Below are 13,672 nucleotides of genomic sequence, written 5' to 3'. Positions count from 1 at the left end.
ATTGGGCCCTCGGGCATGCACCCAGCTTTCTCAGAAGCCTGTTCTGTTTAGAGGGAGTCCTTCCATGCACATCTCCCAGGACAGCTTTCGACAGCCATAAGTATACTTGATTTCTTTTAAAACAAGTAACCTAGAAAATGAAATAACGCATATTAGATTAAGCTCTGTCCCATTTGGCTAATTCAGAAGTTAATGGAAGGTCTCTTTCGGTCATTGGTATTGGCAGAGACACATTTAGTAAACTCTCATGGGAACCTCACACAGGTACAGTAGCAGCTCTTATCCATAAATTAAGAACGGTGTTTAAAAGCAGTTTCTCCTCTCTAGCAGGGTGCCACACAGGTCTCTCTGGACAAAGGCACTGCGTACCAAACTCCCAAGGCAATACAGAGAATCAGTGGTGGGGGTGTGAGCTGGGAAGAAAGTAAGGGGGAAGAGAGAGAGAGAGAGAGAGAGAGAGAGAGAGAGAGAGAGAAGGAGAGAGAGATTAGTGGATAATAAAGACACCTGCTTACTCTGCATGAGTTTTGCAGCATCCAACAGTGATTTTCTCCACTTTGCACCTTATGCAGTGCCTTATTGCACACACACACACACACCTATATCAGGAACAACACATATAATGATGGTTTATAATTATTCTGTGAAGTAAATGCTAACTTGGAAGATCATGTAAGCAAGAAAAAAAAATAATTGCAATCAATATCTTGTCTTTAACTGCAGACTCTTTTTAAGAAAAAAAAAACAGAATTAAATTTATTCCTGGAAACACATTTCTAATCATTTCTGTGATCTTCTCTTCTGTTAGAGTGGAGGAAGCTATTCCACCTGCCTGTCATATAGTGAGCCCCTTTCAGATAAAGAAGGAAATGCCACTCACTTCTTCCTAAACATGGCCTAAGCCTGAGAGGAAGAGTACTCAAACTATGAATGAATGGCTGGGTAGTTCACTTCATAATCCTGTAACGACACTTACATGAGTTCTCGCAGTCCTTCCTTTTTTTATTGCATCGGTGTTTTTACCATGTTTGCTATCAGACTAATGCTAACCTCATAGAATAAATTAAGCAGTTTTTTTTTTAAATGCTTTTTTTTTTTCCTAATGAGTAGTTTTCAATCAGGGGCTCTAAATGATCCACTTTACTCACTCTACAAAAACGATATTCATTTAGCTACTTAATTTTTTTGTTGTTGTTGGCTGCTGTCTTATTATTTATTTAGTATTATTCTCAACTTTGCAAGAATATTTTTCATTTTGCTGAGGTTCTAAAACTCATAAGTGCAAAATTCTTTATTTATTTTTTTATTCTCTAACATCTCCTCCCAACCTTAAGCTTTTAGAGTCCCCATTTTATTATAAATGATCAGGTTTTATAATTCAATGAAATAAATGGATAACCAGTTTATCATAATAACATACTTCAAGCATGTAATACACATATATGATTTATTCCATTTAAAAATGTGTTAAAATAAAATTTTAAATAAAAATATTTTCCTAATATCTATAAATTTACCCATCGCTCTTGCTGTTTTGGGGTATTACATTCTTTTATCTGTTTTTTTACTTTTATTACTTCCTTCTTCCTGGTTCTGTTGTTTAGCTTCTGGTTTCAATTTCAGTTCATTTGAAGATATTCTTTCTTAAACTCCTCAAGGAAATGAAATATTTAAGGCTATTCCTTCACCTCTGAATCTAGCATTGGATGATCGTCCTGGGTTTCCAATGTAGTGTTCTCATTTGTTGTTGCCATGTATATTGCTTATTGTGTACACGGTATCCTCCATGCCATGTACATGTAGCTCACTCACAAGGAACTTCTAGTTCTGCCCAGAACACACTGGAAAATGTTTGTCACAATATTCCAGACTCTGAGAACAATCTGTAGAGCATGGAAACTAAGACGTTAAAGACTGAAGAAAGTGTGCTAAACATATTTTTTTATAGTAAAGTTCCCAATAAAAAACATCCCAGATTTGTTTACATGTTGGTCTGAATTACCTTTACCTGTCAGCTTTACACAGGCTGGAGTGGAGAAAGACCAGATGAAGGACTTGTGTACCCTAGGCCGGCCTGCGTGCATGTCTGTGGGGGGCTGTCTTGATTGTTAACTGAAGGAGAAGAGCCCAGACCACTGCAGCAGCACCATCACTAGGCCAGACTTGGGCTACTGCATGATGAGCTCAGTGGGTGGGTGAGTGAGTCAGCAGGAGGTGTTCCTCCACAGTTCCTGCCTCCAGGTTTCTGCTGACCTCCCTGCCCCTCTCAATGGCCAGTGAGACCCTTGCTCCCCTCAAGTCATTCTTTTAGTGGTCCTAGTGTTTGTCACAGAAAAAAAAAAAAAAGGAAACTAAACAGAGTTAATGGTTTCTCTTTTCTCGGGTCATTTTTTTGGGTAAACACTGTAAATATTGCTTCAAATTAAGAAAGCCAAAATATGAGTCCCTCAGTGTTTTTCTAAGTTTTCCTTGTTGGGCATTCTCCCCACCCTGGCCTTTTATAACTCTTTCCTTCTTTTTTACATCCTTTTTTCCCTCATACAACAATGCCAATAGCCACACCTCAGTAAATAGTGCTGACATATTTTGTTGCATTTGGTTGTGATTCATGTAATATAACTCGCTGCATCCAAACATCTCTCTATCAACCTGCTACTATTCTAGTCAAAAACAGCTTCTGTCTTTTTTTGACTGAGAATGGACTCTTTCCAACACTGTCTCTTCATAAAGTCTCTATTTTAACAGGACAGTCACAATCCAATTGGAAAACAGGTCACCTTCTATCCATTCCATATTTGAAAAAGATTGTCATAAAGCATTGAAAATTAGTTAAAATTTTTTAAAGCTTGCCAAGAATATAAAAAAGTTAATAAAAGAAAATAGATTAGCTGCAGCTTGCCAGAGAATCAGATACTGTGGCTGTCACAAGCAACATTTGGAATAGGATGTCCATGGAAGAGAGGCAGAAGAGCTGAACCCAAGACTACATTACCCACACACCTGTACCACTTGCAGGTCTCCACTAAAGAGGTGAGTCCCATTCAATACATAAATGCTGCAAGCATTAGACAGGTAAAACATGTTTCCCCAGTGCCTGCAAATAGGCTTCTCACACCTGCTGTCCGTACCACCTTCTAAGACTCAGGTCTGCTCTCTGACCTCTGTGCAAATGCATAATTTGGTCTCTAAAAGTCTGAACTAGCTTTTGTGAGCTTCCTAGTTTGATTCAAGTATCTAAGTTTTAGGCATCATGAGAGAGGAAATACCTGTCTCTCTACAGAGCATGAATTTGCTCTGTTCCCTCCCTGAGCTCCACTGGCAATGAGCAGGACAGAATGCAGGTCTCTGGAGGGAGGTGCCCCATGGATCGTTGTGCCCTGATTGGAGGGTTCAATCACAAGACGATGGAGAGTTCTATCACCGCCTCTGATTCTTTTTAGCTATAAAAGAGGAATGAGTACAAAGAACAGAGAAAATCCGAATGAGAGAAATGAGAAACAGCAAGGGATAGGTACATATGCAATCTGTCCACGGGTAGGAAACTGAGAGAGATGTCAAGACAAGTATTCCGAGACACGGCCTTCCCCAAGATGTCACTATGGATAGCTATGCTTGCTATATAATTCCAAAACTTGCACCTGTACTTTGATTCCTCACAAACTCATTTCCTGATTGTGACTGCACTCTCCTGGAGGATTATCTACCAAGGCATCTACTGGCTTTGCGAACTGAAGTGGACAGGTGAGGATTTCACCTGGAAAATGTATTGGACCCTGAAAATTCCTGTCACATGATTTTTTTTCCCCACAATGCTCTGAATTTTTTTTAATTTATGTATGCAGTCTAAGAATTACTTTAAGACTTATGTGAGACTTAGGGACTGTATCATATTTCCAAATTTCTCCCATGAAATCGTGACAGCCTTCCTGTACTTCCAAAGCATCCACAATACATATTTTTCTCCTTTTCTCACTGAACAAAAGAGGAATATATAATCCTAATTTCTAAAAATTGAAATAACCAAAATGAAATCAAAATATGTCTTAAATCATATAATACTTAGAGGGCCTGATGTGTGTCTGCTTCCCAACTTTCCCCAGCTATTCTTATTACTATATAAACAAATTTGTTTTGCAGGATTTCTGACATCTGCCTAGACTGCATTGTTCTCCTTCTGTGCCTGTGCATAGTTAGGAGGTAAGGAATCGAATTCCCTGGGAAGCATATTATCTGAAAGTTACAATCAGTATATGCCACTATGTTTAATTTTTTTCTAAATTTCCCTTCATCCTCTTTGTCGATACCTATTTTTAAAAGTCATTATTGCCTTCCAGCTGTCTAAATTTTCTTCTCATTTTTCTCTTAAAAACTGACTTTAAGCAGGAGGTCAATATCTCGGCCATCATTAATTTCACGCCCTCCTCTTCTCATTTATTCCCTGGTCTTTTTTCTCTTGAGGATCACTTTTTTTTCCTTGATACATTTATAAAAGACTTCCTTACTCTATTTAACCTCTTTTACCAGCAATATCTCATTTCCCACATTTGTGCTTCTTATCTTTTTTCCCCCCGAACTTTAACTTGTTACATCTATTTTTGTAGAGTTCCTGCCTTCTTCAGTTCCAGGACAACTGTCCTGTTCACCACTGGGGATAAGAGACTGTAATTGTATAAGACTCTAAGAGGAAGAGGAGCTCTGTACCCTCTGCTCGGTTTGTTTCTCCTGCTTCCACACTGAAAATAGAGGCTTTTGTGCTTTAATTATATTCTTGGGCTACATCTCACCTATCAACAATTCTGAGCCTTAATACACATTCCCATTGTGTTCTCTGTCTTAGATTTCCTTCCAATGTTCTTCACAATGAGAAACAGGGCTGCAGAGTGTAGTTATCAATGATCAGATTTCTAAATAGACAATGGAAAATGGAAATGATTTATTCTGTTAAGGTAAAAATATTTGCATACTGCTGAATGACTTGTAATATGGCAGATTCCAGAAACATGTTTCAGAGATTTTCCCACCCACATTTCTTAATGGTATTTTATTCCGTCCTTTTGAAACTGCCCTTTTCTCTCTCTGGACATCCTCTCTCATGGGAGTGGAAGACTAAGTAACACAAAGAGTTGTTGCTAGGTAGTTGCTGCTTTGTGAACTAATGTCCTCTATGGCGTAATTCATCTTCCCCTCTGAGCTTGTAGGGCTAGCGGCAATGTTGACTCCTGTAATATCTGAATGGAGTCCTTTATAAATATTTTTCTGGGTGATTGATCTATCCTCTAGTTATTTTTCTCACACCTCTTCCCCTCAACAGATAACAGATGGGATTCCATCATCACAACCAGATGTTATAGAGATAGCACCAGAAGCCCAAGAGTGTTCTTTCTAGTCCAGCTCTTCTATTAGCTACCCTTGCTGTTCCATGAAGCGTTTCACCGCCCTAGCTCCATTTCCCTGTCTGTAATGTGGGAGGGAAAACACCTTCCTGAGGCTCAAGGTGATTAGTGAAGACACAGTCAAAAGCGTTCCCTTATTCTTTAGTACCTGAATGGATTGTGTCCTCTTTGCTAATTTTTTATAACCAAACTATGTATACATTATTTTCTGTTTCACCCACCTCTCCCACTGTAATAGTTTATTTATTTATTTATCTATTTATTTATTTACTTGCACACTAATAAATGGACAATTACACATCTAGGTCGGTTACTGAATGAGAAACAGCTCATGGTTAATCTTCAGATATTAAACAAAAGGTTTGTTTTTAGCCACTCCCACCCCCTCTAAACCATGTCTTTTTAGCAGCCACATCTACCACTTTTGCTAAGAAGGGTAGAAGAGAGTGAGTTTTACTTGTTGAAGTAAGGTGTCGGGATTGCCTGTGGATCTGGAAAACATTTTGGAAGGAAGAGGAAGACAAATGTAAATCTTTAAAATCCAATCGTAAGCAAAGTCTCCTCAGTTCAACATATAAATATAAACATTAAATCAAATCAGATGCTTCTACATTTTTTTAATCCATCATAAAATATTTTGTTTTGACAGCCTGGTAATGTAAGTAGAAACACCGACAGTCAAAAGAGCCAGTCTCTCTGCCTGCCTTCTACCTGCAAGTCTAGTCTTTACTGAGTATAAATAGAAAAAAAAAGTGTATGTTTATGTAAGGGAAAACACTGATTTACTAGAACTGATTGCTTCATAGTCTAATTACTTTTCAACTGGCTGTTCCAAATTAGGATGTCATTGATGGCTTTTGGTGATATATTTCATTTTAAGCAAATTTATTCTATAGTAGAGTACATCATAATGGGAAGCAGACTTCCGACTCTTCCCTCCTCTTTGTAGCCTGATATCTTGACAAGTAAATTAAATTTAGCAGTTAAAATGCTTCCATTAGTAATTTTATTAAGTTAATTAAAGAATCTCTTTCTGAATTTTAACTACCTTCCTTTCAGAACAATGTTGATTTCTTTCTTTTTTTAATTTCATGTATTTAAAGACTATGATATGTCATAGGGCCAATCAACAAGTATTGCATTCCTGTGGCCATGATGCTACCAACCAAATCAAGGAGTGAGCACAGCTCTGCAGCTCTCAAGAGGGGCCAGCCTGCTTCCCGTGTCAGACCTTGGGTTTCTACATCTTTACGAGCAGGATAAAGATGAAGAGGTTTGGGGAGATCCAGAAGAACATGCAAGCTTTAGATGTTCTATTTCCGTGGAAGGGTAGAACCACTGGCCAGAGACTCCACACCTGCAGGTGAGCCCCAAGTGGCTCCAGTGGATTTAGCTGAAGGATGGAAAAAGAAGAGCTCCGACCACTTTCCTGATTTAGTGTTCAAGCTGTGATCAGTAAGACCAAAATGGTGACGTCCATGCTAAGTGAGTTCTAAGCCTTCTACAAAGTGTTTCTTTAAGGTAACCCGAGAACTTATAAGACATGTGAATTGATAACTAGTTTCTTCATGAGCCAGTGCCTTGTGGGAGGGTTTCTTAAACCTAGGAGTTTCAGAAGTTAACTTTAGGAATAGGATGCATGGATGAACTTCTTATCTTTTCATTTCAAAGACAAAAAACAATGAGTGCCAGAACTATCAATGCCACAATTGCCAAGAACAGTAGCAGCAACTGTAACAATGGTTGTTCACCACGATGAAGTTTTCTATATCTTATCTAATTAAACCCTCCAAAAGGGAGATTCTTCTAACGTCTTAATATTATAGACAAGCAACCAATGCCTAAATGTTAAGTGATCATGCAGAACGTATGGCTTCATTGCTCCTAACGTAGCTAGTGGCCCCTCCAGTGTTAATGCTGAACTCACAACCTAGGTCATGTGAACAGGAGAGAAAAAAATTTGGAAAGCTTGCACCTAAGAAGATATTGTGAAGCCTGTTTTAAAGTATCTTACCTTGTTGTCAGTGTACTCAGTGGGATGTTTGCTTTGTGGGTGAAACTTTTGCAGGATACACCCGTGCATTCAGACCTGGAGCGACATCTCATTTATAACGAGGAAAGCCTGTCTGTCACTCATTCACTGAAGAAAAAAAGGAAAGCCAAGAATACAGTTCATGCCAATTACCATTAACACCTCCCACCTCCGCCTGTTCTCACTCTGACTGCTCACACTCACCTTTCAGTCCCCACCATCTCTGAATCACCCCCTTGGCTCCTGAAATCCTTATCCATCTCTAACTCGAGTCTCTCCACTCAGGTACCAGCTCCTCTTCACGCCACTGCTTTTGCCCTTTCTCTCAGGGAGACTGAAAACCGTTTGTTGTTATAGTCTGAGATCACTGCTTTCCTCCTGAGAGTAGGTCATTGCAGCTTTTGCTCCTTCTATCCGTTCCCCAGTCTTCAGACTTTGTTTTACAAAAGCTCAAGGAATGAATCTGGCAACTCATAGACCCTCCCTGGCAGGATAAAATAGACACAGATAGAAAATTATTTAATAGGTCAACACAGAACATAAATGTTTCTGGTTTGGGGTCTGTCTCTGTCTTTCTGTCACTGTTTCTCTCTCTGTCTTTCTATCTGTCTGTCTCTCTCTTACATTGTGTGTGTGTGTGTGTGTGTGTGTGTGTGTGTGTGTGTGTGTGTGATATCTTCTCATATTAGTAAAGCTGATATGGTCAGTATCTATCAGGTCTTCTTCCTAAGACTCTTTCTGGAAGTCTACCTCACCTACCTGCTCTTTTTCTCCTTCTTCCTCCTTCTATCCTTTTCTCTCTCTCTTCATGCCTTCTACCAAGGTCAAATATGAACATAAAAAGTATTAAATCTTACTGTTTCCCCAGCCCCATTGGTCCCATAGCATTCTGGAACTTGTTTTGAGAAGAAGGCAACTTGAGAAATTAAAAAAAAGGTCAAATCTCTGTGTGTGTGTGTGTGTGTGTGTGTGTGTGGTGTATGTTGTCTTTGTGATAGATGTTTCATTTATTGTGCAAATCATCCCTTCCCAAGTAATTTTTTTAAAACAGAATCCAGACTAATAATTCTGTAGTTAATAGCTAGCTAGACAGACCAACACATAAGAATACAAATCCTTTGGCATTTTTCCTGATTTTTAAAAAAAAAAAATTCCATTTTGTAACCTCTACCTGAGACAGAGTGCTACCTTTAGCCTGAAAGAATAGCTTCCCTGTATGTGCCATAAGGGAATTTGTTCTCATTCAGACTTATCTCTTATACCCTTGATCCTGCTGTTTGCATTGCAGATATTTTGGTTGAGAAGCTTGTTGTTTTTGGATGTGAAGTTTCAGGCCAGTAGTGAATTCTGTTTCATATTTATAATTGGTTTTCTGCTCCTGGAAGAAGCCCAAAACTGGTAGGTCCTTGTGAGTGAAGGGGGGAGGCAGAATATAGTTACCCAACCTGAGGTTCTGGAAGATGAGGGGAGATAATTCAATGGGGAGGTCTGCATCAAGTAAACAACATGTCCTCTCCCCCTTCCCCAGACACTCTTGCCTGGCTTTCCTCCTGGAGAGCGTGCAATTAAATGTATAGATGCACAAAAGAGCCATCTGTATTGGAAAATATGTGACAAAATCCCCATTACTGGTTGCATGGAAGGAAGAACGTGTGATTTTAAAATGAAATACCAAAGACAGAGGTACTGAGTTGGATACACAAGCAGCAGCAAGGCCACAGTTCTGGAAGGTTCCACAAGCCTCTTTCTTATCCTTCACCCTGGAGGCTTCTGAAGAGGCCTGGATATCTGGCTTAAAGTGAGTGATGCTACTTGAAAGGAAAGGGAAAGAGATTTCAAGTCACTCTTGTGCACAGGCCTGGGAGAAGCTACAGCTTCTGATGGACAGACTTCAGGCATTTGTGAGTGTGACTTCCACACAATGAGTCCTACACCCTACACCATCACTGATCTCCATCACGCAATTGAACGTGTTTGTGAAGCATAAGTGATAGAGTGAAATGTACTAGGAAGGATGCAGAAGTCTCTTTTCAAAAGCATAGCAGCGCCATGGCACAACGGAGTCATGTGACCCTGTGGACTGTGGAATGCAATGCAGCCTCGAGTCCTTTTTACGCACAGTGGCTGAGGGGATGCCTGATCCAGCAGAGGGACTTTCTAATACAGGAATGCAGTTATTGGCTTCATTAGAAGAGAATAAATGAGATGGGCAGTCCAGTGTGTGATCAAAACCATAAAGGAACCAATAACAGGAGACCACGATTCTTGTCTTTTCTATTTCTTACCTGTCTTTTCTTAAAGCATAGATACCAGGAAGACGAACTACGTGAAACCAAATATTTTCCTATGTAATGTAACTGGCTTAAAAAGCAAAAGCAATGTGTACGACCCACAGCCCCTTACATCAAACACATACATTGAAATGTATGGTTCACAATGTATGTTAAAACAAATAGTGAAAAGCCTTCTCTAAAGAGTGAGAACCTCAAATGCACACTGATGCGGAATGGTCTGCTAATATTTACTGCTTCTTTGCCAAGGCCTGAATATTTAGTTCTACAGACACAGAAAGCAGACATGTCTATGTCTACCAGGCTCCCATAAAGAAAGGTTTTTTTGTTTTGTTTTGTTTTGTTTCAATTAAATGAGATATTCTCACTGACCTTCATAAACCCTGTTAGAAGGGAAAGGCAGATGTTGCTGCACAGACTGCATTTCATGATCACTAAAACAGTTCTCTGATGTGGCATCGTTCCCTCCTATTGTCCACTGGGACCATTCTACAGGGACGCCATTACTTCTCCTGATGCTACATTCTGGGATAGATTCCACACATTCCATATACATATCTGGATTTCTACATAGGCAGTTACAGCAATTTCTGTTTGAGCCAATATAAGAAAATAGAAATTGAAAATGGCTATTAGTTAAAGTACAGGCATCTATATCATAGCTGTTCCCATTTCTGGAACTGTAGTGGTGAATATTTTACATTCCACTGATTACATCATTATTTCTACACACACCTATTACAGTATAAGATATTATAAAGCATAGACCATCTTATTCAACTTTAAATCACTAAAACATCATAATATTTGGTAAATTAGTCTTGAGTAGTGAAATGATTAAATGAATGAATGAAGCAGGCCATCTATATTTAAATCCAGACAATGATTATTTGTGCTACAATCACACTATAATGAGAACTGTCCAGAAGAGTTTTCAGAGCACACTGGAGAAAACTTGGCTAGCTATTCTTGGAGAGCACACTAACTATTTGTTGGATGAAGACAGTTCACTGAGGAAGCAGATTTTGACCCTTCAAGAACTTGAATGTGATGATGCGTTTACGACAGTTCTAAAAGCCAACATACGGTCGGTGGCCAGATTGTGGTTCTGGACTCAGAGGCTTCCATTTGGAAGGCAGACAAGCATTTGAATTATGGGTCTAATGAAAGTGTCAATAGCAATCCTGTTACTGGAGTTGCTGTAAAACCCTGCTTAATGAACTAGGCAGGGACACAGAAACACAATGGTCTAAAATGTACTGTAGGAGACAATGATAATTAGCCCAGATTTCATGTACAAGATAAAATGCATAGGGATGATATTACCAGTGAGCAATATTATAGCCCTTCAGGGGACTGTTTTGTTAACAGGGTTTGGCTCAGCCTTTTCCATCCTCCTTGTATGAGTTGAGATTCACTACACAGGCTCAGGCAGAGAGTCAGGGAAGGATGTCAGATGGTAAAATTCCTGTCATGGATGCTGACAAATGTTAGTAACAAAGGGTTCCAGTACCCTTTTCTCTGAGAACCATATTACAAGGCGCTTTCTTTACTGTCTTCCAGAATCCTATGAAACACTTGCTATTACGGCACTCAGCTTCTCCAGCTAGCAAAGGGCAGAATTAAGGGTTTTAGTTGAATTGGTACAATTTTTCCTCAGATAGCAATGTGTGTGTGTGTGTGTGTGTGTGTGTGTGTGTGTGTGTTTATCCACAAGCTGGGTTGAATGACTGAGACATTTCTAAAAATGGAAAATATTTCATGCACCAAAATATGTCAAAGTACCAAATTGTCAATACTATAACCATCATAAAATTAAAAGAGGAAACTGAGTCTAGATGTGGGTCAACATTAGTGTTTTGGAGAAGGCAGGAAGAACTCATGGGCCAGCACTCATCCATTTTTTCCACATGGAAAGAAACGTGGATAGACAGCAGATATATGAGATGAGAGGTGAAGCAGGAAAGGAATAGTATTTGTTTTTGAGAGGACACGGGTTAAAAATATTGTGTAGTGTGTACCCAGGGGAACACATATGGAAAGATGGATTTCATTTTAATATGTATTGGACACCCAAATATATACTACCCAAATGTAATGCTGCTGGTGGGGTAGAGAAAAGGGAGGATGCTTTGCCAATATAACCCACAGGCAAATCCTGAACATGCTAAGCCTCCTGCCAGACAAAAGCCTATTTGTAAATTACTCCACTTAATTTTCCAGGTCATGATTGCCTCTCTCTGCAAAGTGGTTTATGACATTCTCAATTAGGAGTTTGCTATGAAAATTAATGAATGAAGTATTTCAAAACTGCTATGATATTTTAAAGATGAGTCACTTTTGAAAAGTGGTTTTGTTTCCCGTGTTCTGGATAATGTGTTTGAGGATGTAGTTTCCAGCCTCACCCATCACCCCATTGTGAAATCAAATTGAATGACTCTGCTCTTAGAATGATCGCTCATTCAAATGCATTCAATAAATAAAGCCCAAACACAATGAAGCGTTTCTCCTGGTGCATCCTGGAGAGCTAGGCCCTGGTCTCTTCTTGGATGAAGCTGAGACTCAAGTAAATAAAGCAAGCATTCACCCACACTGACTGTGTAATCCCTAGTGACTTCTCTTTACTAAGCTCTTCCATTACACCACCTCATTGGCTCTCACAAGGAACCCATACTTGATTCATTATCACTTTTAACATTGAATTCAGAACTCAGAGTGACCAGTGATTTGTGCAAACTCACACAGTAATCCAGAATCCATCTTCTCTCAAAATCCCAACTCTTCCCCTCCAGAGCAGAAAGACAACTTCTAAATAAGTATTACAACATAATTAGCAGACCCATGCACCCAACTAGGCACCAATACTGAACTCATTCAGATGTGTCTTAGTGATATTGTAACTAATGTGAACGCCTTCTCTGCTTTTCACAATGTTGTGAATTCTACCCTGGACAAAAGGCCATGCCAGTATGATCTTGTTCAGAATTTTAGTAACGTGAACAGCCTAAGACAATATGCACCAAATACTGAGTAAGCAAGCCAAGTAACTCCCGCTGCCATTTATTCTTCCTGAAATTAGACAGGTTATAAATCTTAAAAAAATTAAAGTATAAACTCTTGCCCTTAATTGAGTTATCATATATCAGAGAGGTCCATGTGTGTAGAAGGCTGGTAAAATAAGGCTGAAAATTGGTGTGGTTGGCTACGGAGGAGTCTGGGTAGGGGAAACAGGGAGAACAAGGAAAGAGCATTGTTTTGTGACATGTTTAAAAGTTTTAAATTCATATCTATAAAATACACTGAAATTTCAGGAGCTAGTGAGATGGCTCAGCGGTTAAGACTGTGGGCTGCTTTTCCAGAGGTAAGGAGTTCAATTCCCAGCAACCACATGTTGGCTCATGATGATGTATAAAGGGATCTGATGCCCTCTTCTGGCACGCATGTGTACATGCAGACAGAGCACTCCTGTATTTAAAAACAAAACAAACAAAAAAAACAAATAAAAAACAAAATACACTTGAAATTTTAAAATAACACAGAATTCAATTTTTTTCTGAGTCTTAAGTTTCCCTATTTAGTCAGCCAGAACTGGAGACAAGAGATTAATTCATCTGATGTTTGTACTAGGCAGTGTAGCATCTAAGAATGGAATAAAGGGGACAGATCAAAGAACAGGATATCACATACCCAGACAGGTCAGCAGAAGTAGAGACAGCTTGGCTTTTCAACATGGCCTCCAGGCAGCCTCATAAACTAACAAGGACAGGCACTCTCTGGCCTTCTCTCCTGCTCCCTTCTCTTGTAGTCTTCTTGCTCCGTCTTCCTATTGGCTGTGGGTGGTTCTGTGCAGAGCAGATAGTAGGAAAGGCACAGACTTACAACATAGACTGTGCCATAAGAAGCTCCTGAGAAACTCCACAAGGAGAGCAACAGAACAAGAAAATTTGAACCAGGGA

General features: G+C 39.4%; 2 long non-coding RNA genes across 4 annotated transcripts in view; both read right to left on the bottom strand.

Moving 5' to 3' along the window:
• The window catches only part of LOC132646674 (uncharacterized), a 501,797-nt gene that overhangs the window by 107,355 nt on the left and 380,770 nt on the right, over window positions 1-13,672 (bottom strand). The window lies entirely within an intron of this gene.
• LOC132646675 (uncharacterized) lies at window positions 2,908-7,891 on the bottom strand. Its single transcript, XR_009584924.1, has 3 exons — window positions 7,630-7,891; window positions 7,408-7,533; window positions 2,908-3,440 (listed from the first exon to the last, which is right to left on the bottom strand). It is a non-coding gene; the product is annotated as an uncharacterized LOC132646675 (long non-coding RNA).

The sequence above is a fragment of the Meriones unguiculatus genome, chromosome 12 (assembly GCF_030254825.1).
Source record: "Meriones unguiculatus strain TT.TT164.6M chromosome 12, Bangor_MerUng_6.1, whole genome shotgun sequence".
NCBI classification, from domain to species: Eukaryota; Metazoa; Chordata; class Mammalia; order Rodentia; family Muridae; genus Meriones; species Meriones unguiculatus.
The sequence above is the reverse complement of the archived record's forward strand: the minus strand, read 5'-3'. Positions and strand labels throughout refer to the sequence as shown.